This window comes from Podarcis erhardii (assembly GCF_964252035.2).
Source record: "Podarcis erhardii genome assembly, chromosome: 8".
In the NCBI taxonomy this organism is placed as follows: domain Eukaryota; kingdom Metazoa; phylum Chordata; class Lepidosauria; order Squamata; family Lacertidae; genus Podarcis; species Podarcis erhardii.
Window position 1 is genome coordinate 78,455,851 of NC_138499.1, and position 17,111 is coordinate 78,472,961.

General features: G+C 42.1%; 1 protein-coding gene across 2 annotated transcripts in view; it reads right to left on the minus strand.

The window, feature by feature from the left end:
* The window catches only part of FBXL7 (F-box and leucine rich repeat protein 7), a 211,465-nt gene that overhangs the window by 178,208 nt on the left and 16,146 nt on the right, over nt 1-17,111 (minus strand). For both annotated transcript variants that reach the window (XM_081873094.1, XM_081873093.1), the window contains exon 2: nt 14,507-14,562. The gene's annotated coding sequence lies outside the window, so the exon portion shown is untranslated. The remainder of the gene's footprint in view (nt 1-14,506; nt 14,563-17,111) is intronic.

Below are 17,111 nucleotides of genomic sequence, written 5' to 3' on the forward strand. Positions count from 1 at the left end.
AGACCAAGCTGATGGAACATGCCAAAAGGGCAAGATTGATGGGAAAGATCAGAAACCAGGAAAGCCAAGTATTTGTGAAAGACTGGAATAACTTTTTGACATATCTGAGAGACCACTGTAAACAGCTGAAATCATTGGCAGTAATACAATGACACTTGTAAAGTAACATGAACTTTGGATCTGATGGATATATAATAGATAGATTACAGTAAAAAATGCAGGAATAAAATTTAGAAGTGGAATCCAGGGAGGGAGGGAGATCTGAAGGTTTGAGAGAACCTTTTTTTCTGTTTCTGTTTTGGTTTTTTGGGTTGGAATTTTTATGTATAATCTTTACGTAAAATTAATAAGAAAATATTTTTTTAAAATAAAAATAAGTGTTGGGTGTGAAAAGATGAGTACAAGATTGGGATTTAAAACGGCATCAGAATAAGCCATCATGTCTATCATGGTAGGACAAGAAAAACAGCTACAACAGATTAGACAGGCAGGCAGACTGCTAGCTAGGGATAATTGTAGTCCAAAAACCGCTGGAGAATTGTTGGGATTGTAGTGTAACAACAGCTGGAGACCCAAGTTTGGGAAACCCTGCTCTGGAACATGCCAGAGTATCTTCTGGAACAATGGCAGGTTCTGCACATAGGTGTTTTGAGGTCCACACAAAACTGCGGAAAGGGTCCCAGAGAAGTAGGTTGAGTAAAAACACCAGTTTAGGATATTTCTTGATACTCTGGCAAAGAGCACATGAACTACCATGGACAGAGACAAGCTATGAGGGCACAGATAAATGGGAATGAACTTGTCAAAGGCTAAACTTAATAATAATAGTAATTTATTATTATTGAAAGACCTACACTGGCTCCTAGTATGTTTCCGAGCACAATTCAAAGTGTTGGTGCTGACCTTTAAAGCCCTAAACGGCCTCAGCCCAGTATACCTGAAGGAGCATCTCCACCCCCTTTGTTCAACCTGGACGCTAAAGTCCAGCTCCAAGGGCCTTCTGGTGGTTCCCTCACTGCAAGAAGTGAGGTTACAGGGAATCAGGCAGAGGGCCTTCTCAGTAGTGGTGCCCAACCTGTGGAATGCCCTCCTATCAGGTGTCAAAGAAATAAACATTTAGAATAAACATTTAGAATACATCTGAAGGCAGCCCTGTTTAAGGATGTTTTTAATGACTGATGTTTCAATGTATTTTTAACCTTCTGTTGAAAGCTGCCCAAAGTGGCTGGGGAAACCCGGCCAGATGGGTAAGGTAGAAATTAGGATTATTTGTTTATTTATTTATTTCCCACCCATATGGCCAGGCCTAATCAGCCACTCTGGCTGGCTCCCAACAGATTAAAAACAGAATAAAACATCCAACATTAAAAACTTCCCTAAACAGGGATGCCTTCAGATGTCTTCTAAAAGTCGGATAATTGTTTATTTCCTTGACATCTGATGGGAGGGTGTTCCATAGGGCGGGTGCCACTACCGAGAAGGCCCTCTGCCTGGTTCCCTATAACCTCACCTCATGGTGAGCGAACTGCCAGAAGGCCCTCGGAGCTGGACCTCAGTGTCTGGGCTGAACGATGGGGGTGGAGAGGCTCCTTCAGGTATACCGGGCCGAGGTTGTTTAGGGTTTTAAAGGTCAGCACCAGCACTTGGAATTGTGCTCAGAAACATACTGGGAGCCAATGTAGGTCTTTCAGGACCGGTGTTATATGGTCTCGGCAGCCACTCCCACTTGCATTCTACAGTCTCATCGCCATGGTCCCCACTCAGACGATGACCACAGTTTTTACCCTTTCTGATTCTGGTTCTTCCTCCACCAACTGTAAGTAATGCCCCCTGCAGATTCAGGAGGGAAGAGCAGAGGTGGGAGTCCTGCTTCCCCAGCCAGGGCAGCTGCATCCTGGGAGGTGAAAATATCCACTTCCTTCTGCCTCTTTCCCCAAATTTCAGTCCCCCATCACCATATCCTCCTCCTCCATCTCAACCTGCCACTTCAGTCCCGAGCCTGGTGACACCTTGGGACTCATGACACTCATCCCTTCAAATATCCTGACAGTATTTCCCCTGTATTTCTTATTAACATGCACTCCCCCCTCCGGAACTGCAGGATCGGAGGATTCCCACCCCACCCTAAAACAATGCTACAAATAAGCAATTATGCACTCATACGTAACACACCCCACCCAGTGTTCCCAACAAGGGGACCACCTTGAGAGTGGATCATAACGCAGCCAGCTGAACTTATTGGGAGGGACTGTGTTCTCAGGAAAACACAAGGCTTTGCTCTTTTTTTGTTTCTCACGCTCCAATCGTTAAAATTTAGCACAACATTTTGCTTTTCGCAGAGGAAAAATTAAACGTTACTTCTCATTAACGTCTCAGCGTTCCTCCTCAGCTGAATCTCTCTGGATCAAGTTTGGTCGAGTTCAAAGAAAACAGCATAGCTCTGCTTAAAATGTATGCAAAGAATGTGAGTGGGGGGAAAGCTACAATTTTTTTTTGTTTGCTTTTAATTAGAGATGGATTTCTCATCTACATTACCCCAAGCAGGATGGGAGAAATGAAGGACAGGCCCTGAAACTGAGCAGAGTCTGCCCTTTCTGGGCCTCCTCTAGGTTTACGTAAGACTTAAAACAATGCAAAAACAGAACCCTGTTCAGAGTCTTTTCACGTCAGCTGATCTTACGAGGCATGCAAATTGTGGGAAAGATTTCAGGTCTTGGTATATATATTCTGCAAGCTTTCATTGCAGATGCACAAAACAGGAGAGAGACCAAGCAAGGTGCCTCGATGTTTTCAAAGCGTGTTGTTAAGCAATTTAATTTCCTTTTCCATTACTGACCAACCTCGCACACAGGTCCCAGATCTCGACATTCGTTGTTGGTTTTGGATACTGCTCCCTCATTTCCACCCCAGTTGTGGGCCCCTGTTGCTCTGTATTGTATGTCACGAATGGCCTTGGCTAGAAAATGAAAATTGCCACTCTCAGGTGGAATTAACCTGAGCCGTCTACAGTAGCTCATAGTGGTCTAACCAGGACTGGTGCGGGTGGGAACAGCTTGCCATTGGAATTCTAGGATACAGAGTAGCTCTGCTATTTCGCTGCTGGGTTTTCTGTGTGAGAATCCAGTGTGGTACAGTGGTTAGGGAATCGTGATGATAGATTGGGAAAGAGATTTTGGACATAATATAATGATGGAAGATTGGGAAAGGTTGTGGAAGAAAGGGGTTAAGTTTACTGCCTGCACTGTGTTAAAGAAAAACATTATGAAAATGATGTATAGATGGTACTTAACCCCAGTAAAATTAGCAAAGATTTATCATACGAGTGATAATTTATGTTGGAAGTGTAAAGAAAAAGAAGATACCTTTTATCATATGTGATGGACATGTCCTAAGGTAAAAGACTTCTGGGAAAAGATTTATAATGAATTGAATTTTTTTTTTGAAATATACATTTATTAAGAAACCTTTCTACTTGGAATAATAGGATTGGAATTGCCCAAAAAGGATGTTAGATTGTTTTTGTATGCCACCACTGCAGCAAGAATCTTACTGGCTAAAAATTGGAAATCACAAGAAATACCAAGAAGAATGGCAGATGAAGATGTTGGACTTTTTGGAGCTGGCTGACCTGACTGGAAGAATCTGCAATCAGACAGAAGAGGAACACCAAGAAGATTGGAAGAAATTTAAAGATCATTTAGCTAGATATTGTAATATAAGATAAGTAGAACTACTTGTAAGTACCAAACTGGCCTCATCCCATCTCTCATCCCATCCTTGTGAGTATAATATGGGAAAGGGGAGAGCCATGTAGATCACCTTAAGCTCCTTGGATGATAGACGAGATAAAAAAGCAAAAAACAAAAAAAGTAGCTGCATTGAACAGAAGCTGAGAATACAGAGAATTACTTTAATTTTCTGGTTAATCACCACAACAGTTATTAACACTGGTCTTCAGTAAAGCAAATAATTTAATTAGACAGTGCCTATATGGTATCGAGTGACAGAATAATTTGGCCACAATAAGGAAATTTTGTCCATGGTATGATGATTTTCCACCTAGTCGTTTTGACACTTGGGCACCCTCTTTGCAAAATTTAACAATTCCAAAATACAGACACACTTTCACTTTCGCAGGATTGAATATACTGCCTTCAGCTGTGCTTGAGGGTCAATTTCAAAAAATTCCACCGGAAAAACAGTTATGTCCCTGCGGAGATGGCAGTATTGAGTCAGTGGCTCATGTACTTCTGGCTCGCACCCTTTATAAAGATTTGAGGAGTGAGGTTCTTACCCCTCTACTTGGTCCATACTTGGTCGCTCAACCATTGCTACTATGTCCTATCTTTTAGCAGATCAAGATGATCAGGTGACAGCAAAAACTGCAAGGTTTTTAGTGGGGGCAATTAGAATAAGATCTGCTATTTGATTCTTGATGTAAAACCCCCAAATGTATTTTCTATAGTTAAGTTTTTACCTCTATCTTCAGTACATTTTATTTGATTGCTATGGTTAGTGGCTGATGCAAATTCAGATTCTTCTAATTCTGATTCAGATCAATGAACATTCAACTAGAGCAAGGAATTGTTTTGGAGTCCATTGCTTATGTCAAAGATGGGGAACATATGGCCACCCAAATGTTAATGGATTGATTTCCATCATGGAGGTCAGCTGATAGTTGTGGGAGCAGGAATCCATTATCTGAAAGAGCCACAGTTTCTCCCCTTCCTAGCTTAAGGTGAATGGAGCTATCCACTGGTACGAGATTTCCCAACAGTCCTAGAACACCAGATTTCTGTTGCAAGTATTGCCACTTCACTGGATTGCACACATACTTTATATTTAATGTAGCTACAACAGGAGGAATGTAGTCGGCTTGCTTTGGATTATTTAGCTAAGATTGTAGTTATGTTGTTCCTGTAGTTCATGTAGCACATGTACAAGCATATTTGGCAAAAGCTAATAACCTGAACTTTTCTGTTCATTCTTGACTCTGAGGTTGACTAAAAGGAATGTTCCTCTGACAGACTAATAGCTTACCATTTGTATCTGAAACATCAGTGCCAGAAAAAAATTCAAAACACCAAGGTACTAACTATGCCCTTGTAACTGAAATCAAAACTCTACTTTTGCAGAGAAACCTGGAAAAGGGCAACTGATAGTCAACATTCAAACACAGATGTCCATATACCGCCAACAGCTACTGTTATTATAATTCAGAATTAAATAAAATATAAAGCGAAGCAGTATTATTTTGAATACAGTATAATCCTTGAAATGTTTTGGGATTCTCAAGAAAGGCAAAGCATTTCGGTGCTGCAGACAAGAGTTGCTCAAAAACTAACCAGCCAAGTTCACCCTAGGGCCAGTTTAGTGGGATTACAAAGGGCAATATAAATAATGGTTTAAGGGAACAGACCCAAAGTCTTTTTGGCTTAGCTCCTCTCCAGAGAAACCTTCTACTTCTCTTAGGCTTTTTAATGGTTGGGTTTAGTAGCTGCTGGTTGCATATATTATTCTTGGACTTTTATAACCTTTTTATTGTACTAAGAACATAAGATGAGCCTACTGGATCTGGCCAAAGGCCCATGAGTCCTGCACTCTGTTCTCACGGTTGCCAACCAGATGCCCTCCGTCAGGACTTGAGGGACACCATGACGGAAGCCAGAGCGCACGGAAACGCCATTTACCTTCCCGCCGCAGCGGTACCTATTTATCTACTTGCACTGGCGTGCTTTCAAACTGCTAGGTTGGCAGGAGCTGGGGCAGAGCAACAGGAGCTCACCCCATTGTGGGGATTCGAACCGCTGACCTTCTGATCGGCAAGCCCAAGAGGCTCAGTATGAGAGAGGGAGAGAAACATTGTCTGCACCTTGCATTTTTTTAAAGGGCTGCTTAATCCTGTAGCGCCTGGTTGTTCTGTAGCTCGTAACCTTATCGCCAAGCTGAGTTTGATAAACTATCCGAGGATCCTTTAACTTTCCCGTGGGTCAAAAAACATCTTTGGCAGGGTAATTTTGAATTGAAAACACCTTGGAGGACTAGCCACCATTCTTCTAACCATTTTATAGCTAACCCAGGCTGATTGAAGCTTTAAAGATAAATGGGAACCCTTTACAAAGTATTTGAAGATGCAACAAAGCGAACTGGACTCCTTCGCTGTTTTTGAATAAACATTCACAAACTTTTTATTGATATTTATCAGCTAAATAGTTTGAGGATCTATACAACTGTGTAACATGCAGAAAACAGCATTTTTTAGAGAAATCAAAGTCTGGAACTGAGGAAAGTCGGGGGGTGGGGGTGGGTGGGTTCTGTGGGAGAAGGGAGGGGGAGGGATGGAAAATGGGGGGAGATAAGGATGATATGTTTTTGGAAAATACGTTTTGTTTTAATTTTAAATAAAAAAGTAATAAAAATAAAAATAAAAAGAAGCTTTAAAAAAAAGTGCAGGGGGGAAACCACAGAGAGTACTTGGTATAAGATGTAACTTGAGCCTAATGGTCTGTCTAGTCCAGCATCCAGTTATTAGAAGCCTTCCATGCTGACAAGCAGCGCATGAAAGTGGTGGCCATGGAAATCAATGGAGGCCTGTATATTTTATCTTCATATTGGAGGAGATGAAGTCAGGGCCGTCTTACCCATAGGCGCTAGGGGTGCAGGGCACCTGGGCGCTGGGCTCTCAGGGGTGCCAGGCCGAGAGTCCGGGGCGGAGATTTGGAGTCCGGGGATTGAAGAGCCAGGCCAGCTGAGCGGAGCAGAGCCTGTTGGATCGCTGCAAGCTTTTCTGCTGTGGGCGCAGAGGCAGCTGACTGACTCCGCCCTCCTGCGCACCTGGGATTGGTGGGCCATCAAGAGGCTCACCCAGTGCATGCATGCGGCTCACATGAGGTGTGCAACTTCCCTGCCAAGCCTCTGTGGGAATTGCTTTCCTCCCTCCACCCGCAGAGGCATGGGAGAGAGTTGTGTGGCCTGTTGGGAAACTGTGTACGCGCAGCTACTCACACAGAGTCAATGAAGGTTTGTCAGACAGCCAGAAGGCAATCTGAAGGAGTAAGTCTGCCTGGTGATAACAGAGACATGGAGACAACTCCCTGATTGGTCAAGCTCTCTCAAGGGAGTGATAATTAATGGCCTACTACCTGGAATGTGTTAGTTCAGTGTTCAGAGTTCAGTAGTTCAGTTGTTCTGTGTCAGTGTAGCAGTTGTGAGTCGTGTCAGAGAGAGCTAGCAAAAGATCCGTGTTCTGTTCCTGTAAATAGTCCACAGTATATAATAAACACCTGACTACAAGTTCCTGGTTCCTGCTTCGTCTATCCTGTCTGCAGCCAAGTCGCCAATTGCTTCCGTGGATCCTGCGTTTATTCTGCTAGGTCTGGCTAAGGTCCTGCAACTAGTCAGAAAGTTGCGAAACACCAAATAGGTGCTCAACAACTCTGAGCTGCCCCCCTAAAAAAAGTTCAACAACTTTGGCCTCCCCCCCCCCCAAAAAATGGGGGCTCTGGGCAGTTTTTTTCCACCTCAGCGCCGCATATGCTAAAGACGGCCCTGGATGAGGCCAGCCTCTCCTCTTCCTTCCTGGTTCTGGGTCAAACCTTCTTTTAAAATCTGCTGCCTCCTCTCTGGCCAGAAGATGGTGCTGGAGTACCAGAGGCCCCATTTCAGTGGGCAGGTACTTTTATTTCTCTATGAAGCATTGCACCAAGTGTTCCCAAACATGGAAAGTGGGCTGTGGGAGGGACCAAACTATTATTTCATCTACCTCTTCTGGGAGGAAAAAGAGAGCTTTTTATGTTTCTTCACCTGCTGGTTGCCACTTCTCCGGGAAGTTGCTTTGATACTATTTTCTGTTGCCTAGTGGAGTATCTTCCTTATCACAATGGGATCCCAGCCAATCAGGGATCACACTGTGAATGGAATGACATCACAATTCCAAAAAGCCAATGAGATGTGATTTTCTGGCTTGCCTGTCTTTAAGGGCAAATGTAGCCAACTCAGAGTGAGGGAAATGCTTCCTGTATTGCATTATTCTAGACTGGGGAAAGGAAAACCGAAGGCTTGTCACATCCAGGTGGAAGGGGAGTGTAGCTGCCATGATAGCAGCTATCATGGCTACCTGTAAAGCTGATATGTTTGGGGACCCTGTTGAGTAACCTTAGTAAGACAAGTTAGAAGTAGCTCTTCGGGTTACTGCATAGAATACTTTAACAGACAAAAGTGGTTTTCTGTGAGGGATTTAGCGTTCGCTCAGGAAAATTGAATGTAACAACTCTGAACTTCTGGAAAAGAGAGGTTGAGGAAAACCCTCCCCTGTGACAATAATACAATTTGAGGTTGAAATTGTGGTACAACTCATGCTTTTCATGCTGAAGGTCCCAGGTTAAAACTCTCTTGGGAAAATGCTCAGCAGATAATGTGAAAGACTAAATCTGGGTCTAATCAAAATGGAGACCAATTATTTAGAAAGCAGAAGTACTCAGGTTTGACTAATACAACCAGTTCTTTCAGAATAGCTTCCTGAGGTTTGCAGGCAACCATTGTATGAATAACTTTGTTGAAACCTCTAGGTAACCCATATTTCCACATGTTGGGTCCCGTTCTAAAATTTAGGGGAAACAAACAATGGTGCTTGCTCACGAGTAAGTATGCATGAGTTTGCAGTCATAATCAGTTTCATTCTTGGTTCATTTTCTCATAAAACGCAAACAGTTGTGGTACTCAGACTACACTAATTGGCAATAATATTGCATTTCGGCAAGCCTTTGGCATCAGGTATACCTTCCCTTGCCAAACCACTGTCTTCTTTCCAAAAAGTAATCTTTCCTGATTTTCAGAGAAGATATTAGCCCAAAATAAGTAGTTGTTAGAAAATTCTTAATAAAAACCAGAGAGCAACAATATATCCAAAACATTGCAGTCCACATGCAACTCTATGCCTTTATGTTCGCATTAGCCATCAGCAGATATAAAAGAACATCTCCCTGAGGCTAAATGGTTGCAGGATGTCTTTCCTGCTATTGACAAATAATTCTAGAATACACCCAACTATATAAATCAGTGCCTGACTCTGAAGCTTTGAAGCTTTCCCAAATGAAGTGCATGAGGCAAAAAAATCAACTACTCCAAACTCGAACAAAGCAGCTTTGGAACAGGAGCCAGCAAATTTACAAGCTGAGAAACCCACTCTGGAAAATAACATTTTCTGTGCTCCTGCCCAAACCCCATTCATTTCAATGGATTGCAGCTGGAAGGAGCACCCTACAACTGGAAGCACCCAGAGTCTTGGGCATTTTATATACAGTGGTACCTCGGTTTAAGAACAGCCCTGTTTACCAACTATTCGGTATAAGAACTCCGCAAAACCGGAAGTAGCGTCCTGGTTAGCGAACATTACCCCAGTCTAAGAACGGAAGCCGAATGGTGGAAGGGTACTGGCAGTGGGGAGGCCTCATTAGGAAAAGCACACCTCAGTTTAAGAAGAGCTTTGGTTTAAGAACGGACTTCCGGAACGGATTAAGTTTGTAAACTGAGGTAGCACTGTACAGGATTTCATTGTTAGAAGAAAAATGCAATTTTTGCAAGAGTTGCCTTTTCCAGTGTGTGTGTGTGTGTGTGTGTGTGTACACACACACTTTTCTTTAATTTATTTTAATAATTGATATTCCTCTTTTAAAAATTGGGATTTTTCAAATGCTGATGGCCATGACTTTTTAGCAGAGTGGAGAGTCCAGCTTTCTGGTAGCTTCATCATAATCATGCTGGGCACATCAATATTCCTTCTGTGTTTCTGAAGAACAAATTTCTACCTCTTGAAGCTGTAGGGGAGAAACTCCTGACAATATACTTGACATTTCTTTTACCTCTCTGCACATGGGCAGAAAGTTGGTCCTCCAATGCAATTACAGTGGTACCTTGGTTTTCAAAGTGTTCCGGAAGTCCGTTCCAAAACACAACCGTTCCAAAACCAAGGCGCGCTTTCCCATAGAAAGTAATGCAAAATGGATTAATCTGTTCCAGGCTTTTAAAAACAATCCCTAAATCAGCAATTTAACATGAATTTTACTATCTAACGTGACCATTGATCCATAAAGAAAGTAATAAACAATGTACTGCAGTCACACAATCAATCAACCAGTAACTGAACTGGGTTCCACACAGTCACAAAAACGATACAAAAAGAGCCGCAAAAACAAAAATGCAAAATAAATAGCAAAAGCAGACAGACCTCAGCGTAACACTCAAAATGGAAGTGTGGCACTCAAATCAGAAGCATAACATTCAAAACACAGCCTGTTCAGCTTTTGAAAAAAAGTTTGCAAACCAGAACATTTACTTCCATATTTGCAGTGTTTGGGTCCCAAGTTGTTTGAGTACCAAAGCGTTTGAGAACCAAGGTACCACTATGGCGATTTGCTCCCTGCTGTTCTCACTACCCTCTCCACAAAATATACTGTTCCTCGTGATCATCTACTGTATCTCCCATCCCCAACCTTTCTTTCCATCACTTTGGTTGCAGCAGAACAAAACCTTTCCAAAAAAGCCTGGAACCAGAATAGGTTTTACACATTTCTGCAAAATGTGGCTCACTCCCTGTCGCTACTCTTTTGGTTCATTCTCCACATCAGATTACTTTTAGGATGTCTTCTCAAGGAGGGCACCAAGGAGAAAGTAACTTTAGATGAAGTATACCTTGAAGATTTACCACTTTGGCAGTGGAATGTTCCACCATGTGAGTTACCGTATTTTTTGCTCTATAAGACTTACTTTTTCCCTCCTAAAAAGTAAGGGGAAATGTGTGTGCATCTTATGGAGTGAATGCAGGCTGCGCAGCAATCCCGGAAGCCAGAACAGCAAGAGGGATCGCTGCTTTTGCTGCACAGCGATCCCTCTTGTTGTTCTGGCTTCTGAGATTCAGAATTTTTTTCCCCTATTTTCCTCCTCCAAAAACTAGGTGCGTCTTATGGTCTAGTGTGTCTTATAGAGCGAAAAATACGGTATATCTAGGTTCTTGTTTAAGTAGGACAACATTTACTCCCCACCCCTATCCTGGTGTAACTGAGAAGACAAGCAGAAAATCCTTCTTAAAATGATAACAGATGTGTCGTCTATAGCACAAATACACTATCGTGCTAGTTTCATTACGGCAGTCTCCATCGCTTCCAACAAACTTTGCTGGGGCAGAATGGGAGTCAGGACAGGGTTCCTGTTTCCAATGTAAAGGAACACCTGTTTATAGAATATTTATGATAAAAGGAGGTCAGTGGAGCCAACGACATCTGTAATCTTCAGATCTAGAGTGAGATGTATACGACGGAATTATCCACGAGCAATGCGAGATCCATGAGACCAATTTGGGTTATCATTCATCCTTGATCAATTCTACTACAGCTTTCTCAGTTGATGGTTATTTTAAATGCAAAGATCAGGCAGTTTAACACACATTTTTTTAAAAAAAACAACAACACATCACTGCTGTTCCGTTAACATGACTGTTATGTACTGAGTTGAATAGGATCCAAAATGCAGCAGTCTGATTGGTCCCAGAACAATAGGATCCAAAATGCAGCAGTCTGATTGGTCCTAGAACAATGCAGCAGTATAATTGGTCCGCAGAAGCCACCCAATCCAGCTCCAGCTGGAAGTGAATCCACAACCTGATTGGCCTACAGGAGGATCCCGGAATTAGCCAATCATGTGCAGCTCATTGTGTAAATAATGTACCGGTATATAAGCAGATATTGTGGGGAAACCTCCATTCCTGCTCAGCACTATGAGCTGAATAAAGAGCATGAAATCCACTCTCAACTCCAAGTATATTTCAATGACCCTTCAAAATGTAAAGCTAACTACAAGTGGCCATTGTCTCAAGTATTGGAAAATGCCAACTATTGTATAGGATCAGTTATTTCTTTAGCCGCTCATCACTCTGGATGCTCAAACAACCATAGACTGATGAATGTCCCGATTTCTCCAGTTAAACGGGTCTCAGGAAACAGCCTGGGAAGGAGACTTCTGCTTGGGACCTTGAAGTCTGTCAATCAGCATAGACTATACTGTACTAAATAGACCAATGTAATAGACATTTCAGAATTTTGCAAGAAGGAAAATAGATACCATGCTGCAGATTGTTTGTGCAGGAAACAGAGGGTTTATTAATGATGACAAGTGCGCATCAAATAGTAAAAAAGAGAAGAAAGTGTAAATGAAAAAATAAAGCATATAATATTACCAACTGGGAAACTGGTGTTCTTTGTTGATTGTGCGTCCATTTTACAAAGAAACTATTCGACACGTCTCCAAATTAGTAAAAGGAAAAAACTAATTTTAATCGTTTAACTACATTTAATTATGTTTTTAATATTTTGTTGGGAGCCACCCAGAGTGGCTGGGGCAACACAATCATATGAATAATAAAATTATGGTGATTATTTATTGTGAATAAATAAGATGGGGACATTTCTGAATCGTCTCCAAGCCAGGGGTGGGGAACTTCTGGACAGCAAGCCAAACTTGACCCTCCCGTCCCCCACATTTGGTCCTTGAGGCCACTTTCATGAAGCCACAGCCAACCACCCTACACCTGATTTCATGATGTTAGGTGTGGGGTCTAAGCTGCCCATCAAATCTATACATGTCAGATCAGAGGTAATCCCTACTGAGTTCAATGAGATTTGCCTCAGTTCCAAGTAAACATGCTGATAACTTGGTGAAATGATTCAGCGGAACATTTTATCTGTGCGTGGAGTGGGGAGAGATAATGATGTCTTATATATAGGATAATGTATGTGTTACTTTTCATGAGGTAAATCAGTTAATGTACTATATACATTATAGTATTTAGATCATCACTCTATATTCATACAAGGAGGAGGCAAATGATTGAACCCATTTCTCCGCACATTACTGGGTCAATTTCATGACTTTTGGGTCAAACCTCTCTCTACACCTCTGATTAGGCTTACTCTTGAGTAGCTGCGTCTAGAATTGTGGGCAGGCTGAACTAGTTTGTTGGGTACACAGAGGCAAGAGCAAGGAAGATCTGGGACCACAACAAATTAGCTCCGCATGAGACAATTACGAGAAAATTGCTCACATTAGTGCCTTCCTAGTTGGGCGCTTTGATGGCAGAAAGTGAGGAGGAATTAAAGAACCTTTTAATGAGGGTGAAAGAGGAGAGCGCAAAATATGGTTTGAAGCTCAACATCAAAGAAACGAAGATCATGGCCACTGGTCCCATCACCTCCTGGCAAATAGAAAAGGAAGAAATGGAAGCAGTGAGAGATTTTACTTTCTTGGGCTCCATGATCACTGCAGATGGTGACAGCAGCCACGAAATTAAAAGACGCCTGCTTCTTGGGAGAAAAGCAATGACAAACTTCGACAGCCTCTTAAAAAGCAGAGACATCACCTTGCCAACAAAGGTCCATATAGTTAAAGCTATGGTTTTCCCAGTAGTGATGTATGGAAGTGAGAGCTGGAATATAAAGAAGGCTGATTGACAAAGAATTGGTGCTTTTGAATTATGGTGCTGGAGGAGACTCTTGAGAGTCCCATGGACTGCAAGAAGATCAAACCTCTCCATTCTGAAGGAAATCAGCCCTGAGTGCTCACTGGAAGGACAGATCCTGAAGCTGAGGCTCCAAGACTTTGGCCACCTCATGAGAAGAGAAGACTCCCTGGAAAAGACCCTGATGTTGGGAAAGATGGAGGGAACAAGGAGAAGGGGATGACAGAGGACGAGATGGTTGGACAGTGTTCTCGAGGCTACCAGCATGAGTTTGACCAATCTGAGGGAGGCAGTGGAAGACAGGAGTGCCTGGCGTGCTCTGGTCAATGGGGTCACGAAGAGTTGGACACGACTAAATGACTAAACAACAACAACAACAACAAGTTGGGCACTTGCAGTTCACCCTCTGCGATTGCACAAACCAAAAGCCTGAAATATTGAACTGAAACATCTGTTCTTATGGGGCGGGGGCAAACTGTATAGAGGATAAAAGGGGATGTCACATTTTTCACAGCATAGGACCCCCAGCACGCGGTACAACTTCAAAATCTCTTGTCTTCCTTTCTGAGAAACTTTACAACTGTCAGAACATACTGAAAGCAAAATGCTCCAGATTGCATCAATCTCATTGTGTCTCCCTTTCTCACGGTACGGCCGCTGGTCTACGAAATTCTACACCTTCACCCACCCCCTTTTCTCCACAGTCTCCCTTCATCCGCAGTCTTCGGCGTTCTCCTCAGTTCTTAAGACAATCTGTTTTGGATAGGTTTCAGTCTTCCCTACTGCTGATTCAGGGCTTCTCTCCCCACGTTCCTGTCTGCATGGATTGCAGCCCCAACATATGGGGCGGATTATGCTTTCCTTTGATTGTGTGATTTAAATCACCTTTGCTGCCCAGCAGCTTGCCACAGCTCAGCCTACAAAGGCAACTGCCTGCTGGGCTCTAAGGAGATTAGATTCTGAAAATGTTAGGCTGGGTCGATGCTGTAATAATTGTACCTTGCAAGGAGGGCAGGTTGTCATCATTCAGCAGGTATACCGGGTGTGCAGCAAACCTGGGCAAGAGAAAGAATAAGATGTGAGGAGAAAAACTGCATTTTGTAAGAGATCTTCCCAGTCAGATTTACAGTTACTGGCCCATGTGTATTCATGTGTTTCTAATGGAACAGATAAAGGGCACAGAATTACATTTCAATTCAGTAATGCAAAAGCCTGTTTTGAAGTCTGCTTTAGCTGATATTTTTCAGTAGGTTCTGAGATGCTGAGCGTGTGTTGCAACACGCTGTGTCTTGAAAACAGCTTGGGAAAATGGGTTGAACCAGAACATGGCAAGTCATGACTAGGTGTGGGGAGAATTTAAAGCCAATTCTTTCACACTTGGTTTAAAAAATATGACAAATGGAACAGAGCCAGCCTCCGAAATTCGCACTTATCTGAATTTTGTGGTGTAGTCCTTCAACCAGTGTTTACCAAAATACATGTTAGGGGCAGGTGTGCTTCAAAATAACTATATTAGTGAAAATAGCATCCAAAACTGGATTATATTAGGAGAAATTGCTAGCAACCATGTGTACATAGCCAGAACTGCATTCAAAAATGTGTTTATTAGGAGAAATTCACACAAAAATGCTGAAGAATTTTCATGAGGATTTAAAAATAATACGTTTCCAAGCTCAATTCAAAGTGTTGGTGCTGACCTTTAAAGCCCTAAACGGCCTCAGCCTGTATACTTGAAGGAGCATCTCCACCCCCATCGTTGAGCCCAGACACTGAGATCGAGCGCTGAGGGCCTTCTGGCAGTTCCCTCACTGCGAGAAGTGAGGTTACAGGGAACCAGACAGAGGGCCTTCTTGGTAGTGGCGCCCACCCTGTGGAACGCCGTCCATTCAGATGTGAAAGAAATAAGCAGCTATCCTATTTTTAAAAGGCATCTGAAAGCAGCCCTTTTTAGGGAAGTTTTTAATATTTAATGCTGTATTGTTTTTAACACTCGACTGGGAGCCGCCCAGAGTGGCTGGGGAAACTCGGCCAGATGGGTGGGGTATAAATAAAAAATTATTATTATTATTATTATCATCATCATCATCATCATCATCATCACTCAAATCGATGCAGAAATGTGGAGAGCAGAATTTAAGACTGGAAAAAATGAGAAATTGAGAGAAATAAAACTCACAGACCCTTCCATCCCTATACTTGGGTATACAATAGAGCATTTTCACATGAGTACTTTCAAAGCCTCGGAAAAGTCAGCTTTGATATGACATCAATATAGCAAATATATCTGCCACACGTTCGTTTTACCTCCAACTATCCTGTCAGAAGAGAAATAGATACAGACAAAGACCACCTCAGAGCCTGCTCCAGCTTGACTACCCCCCTCCCTGCAACAGCAGTCCTCTGGGAAGTATTGTAGAGGAGAGAGAAACATAGGCAAAAACCACAAATTCTGCTCCAGTTGGACTCCCCATCCTGGACCACAGCTGCCCTGTTTTTGACACCTTTTTATATGTTTGCTGTGGTTTCTTACAAAATGCAGTATAATGTTTCTTTTAAGTCAGCTTGAAATGATGTATATAACTTTAATAAATACATAAAAAACATACATACAATATTTTTAAATAAATGCATAAATAAATGATTGTCAATATATTGTATAATATTCCCATTAATTTTGTTTTGTGTTATGGGGAGCTCCCAGAAGATCTAAATCTAGAACCAGGCAGCTGGATCAAGGCTTTAACAGAACTATATTCCAGGCAACACCATCTCAACATGGCTGACCTGGTGGGTCAAACAACCTTTACCACTTCAGTCAACAATTGAGCACTCACATAGGTGGAATCTATACACATATAAAAAACGCTGGGGAAACGTTTTGAAAAATACATTGAATTTGGCATAGCTCACTGTCGCCATCTAGTGCAACATTTGTATCTTGCATTTTACAGCACAGCTTTTATTTGCAGCTGTGCAGCTGAGTCCATAGTGAAATGCTCTTCTATTGAAATAAAAATATTAAAAATTGTGCCCCTAGTAAGCTAGGCTAGAACCTTTCTATGTGGGAATTATTTTGTATGGAGGAATATTCAATTATGCGAGTAAGAAATGGTATAGCCCTGGCATATGTTTACTGCCTTGGTTTGTTTGTTTGTTTGTTTGTTTGTTTGTTTTTGCTGCTGCTGTCTTCTTCATTGACCTTGGAAAGGATGCTTCCATTTTGATTTTTTGTTCTCATAAGCCAACCTGGGTGAGCAAACACTGACCTAAATTCAGTAAAAGTTAGTGAATTCAGTAAAAATTTGCACTGAGGTCTTGTTGAGATGAATGAACCTATTTAAGCCACGCTAAACCTGTCCCATTTATTTCAATGGATTTAAGTACAACAGATGATTTTGGGATTGGGCTTCTATTTATGTCTAATAATAATAATAATAATAAATTTTTATTTATACCCCGCCCTCCCCGGCCAGAGTCGGGCTCAGGGCAGCTAACACCAGTAAAATTACAATAAAAACATAATGGGGGGGGAGGACAACCAATTTACTAAAATACAGGTTAAAATACAATTTAAAATGCAGCCTCATTTTAATAGTAGCCCATA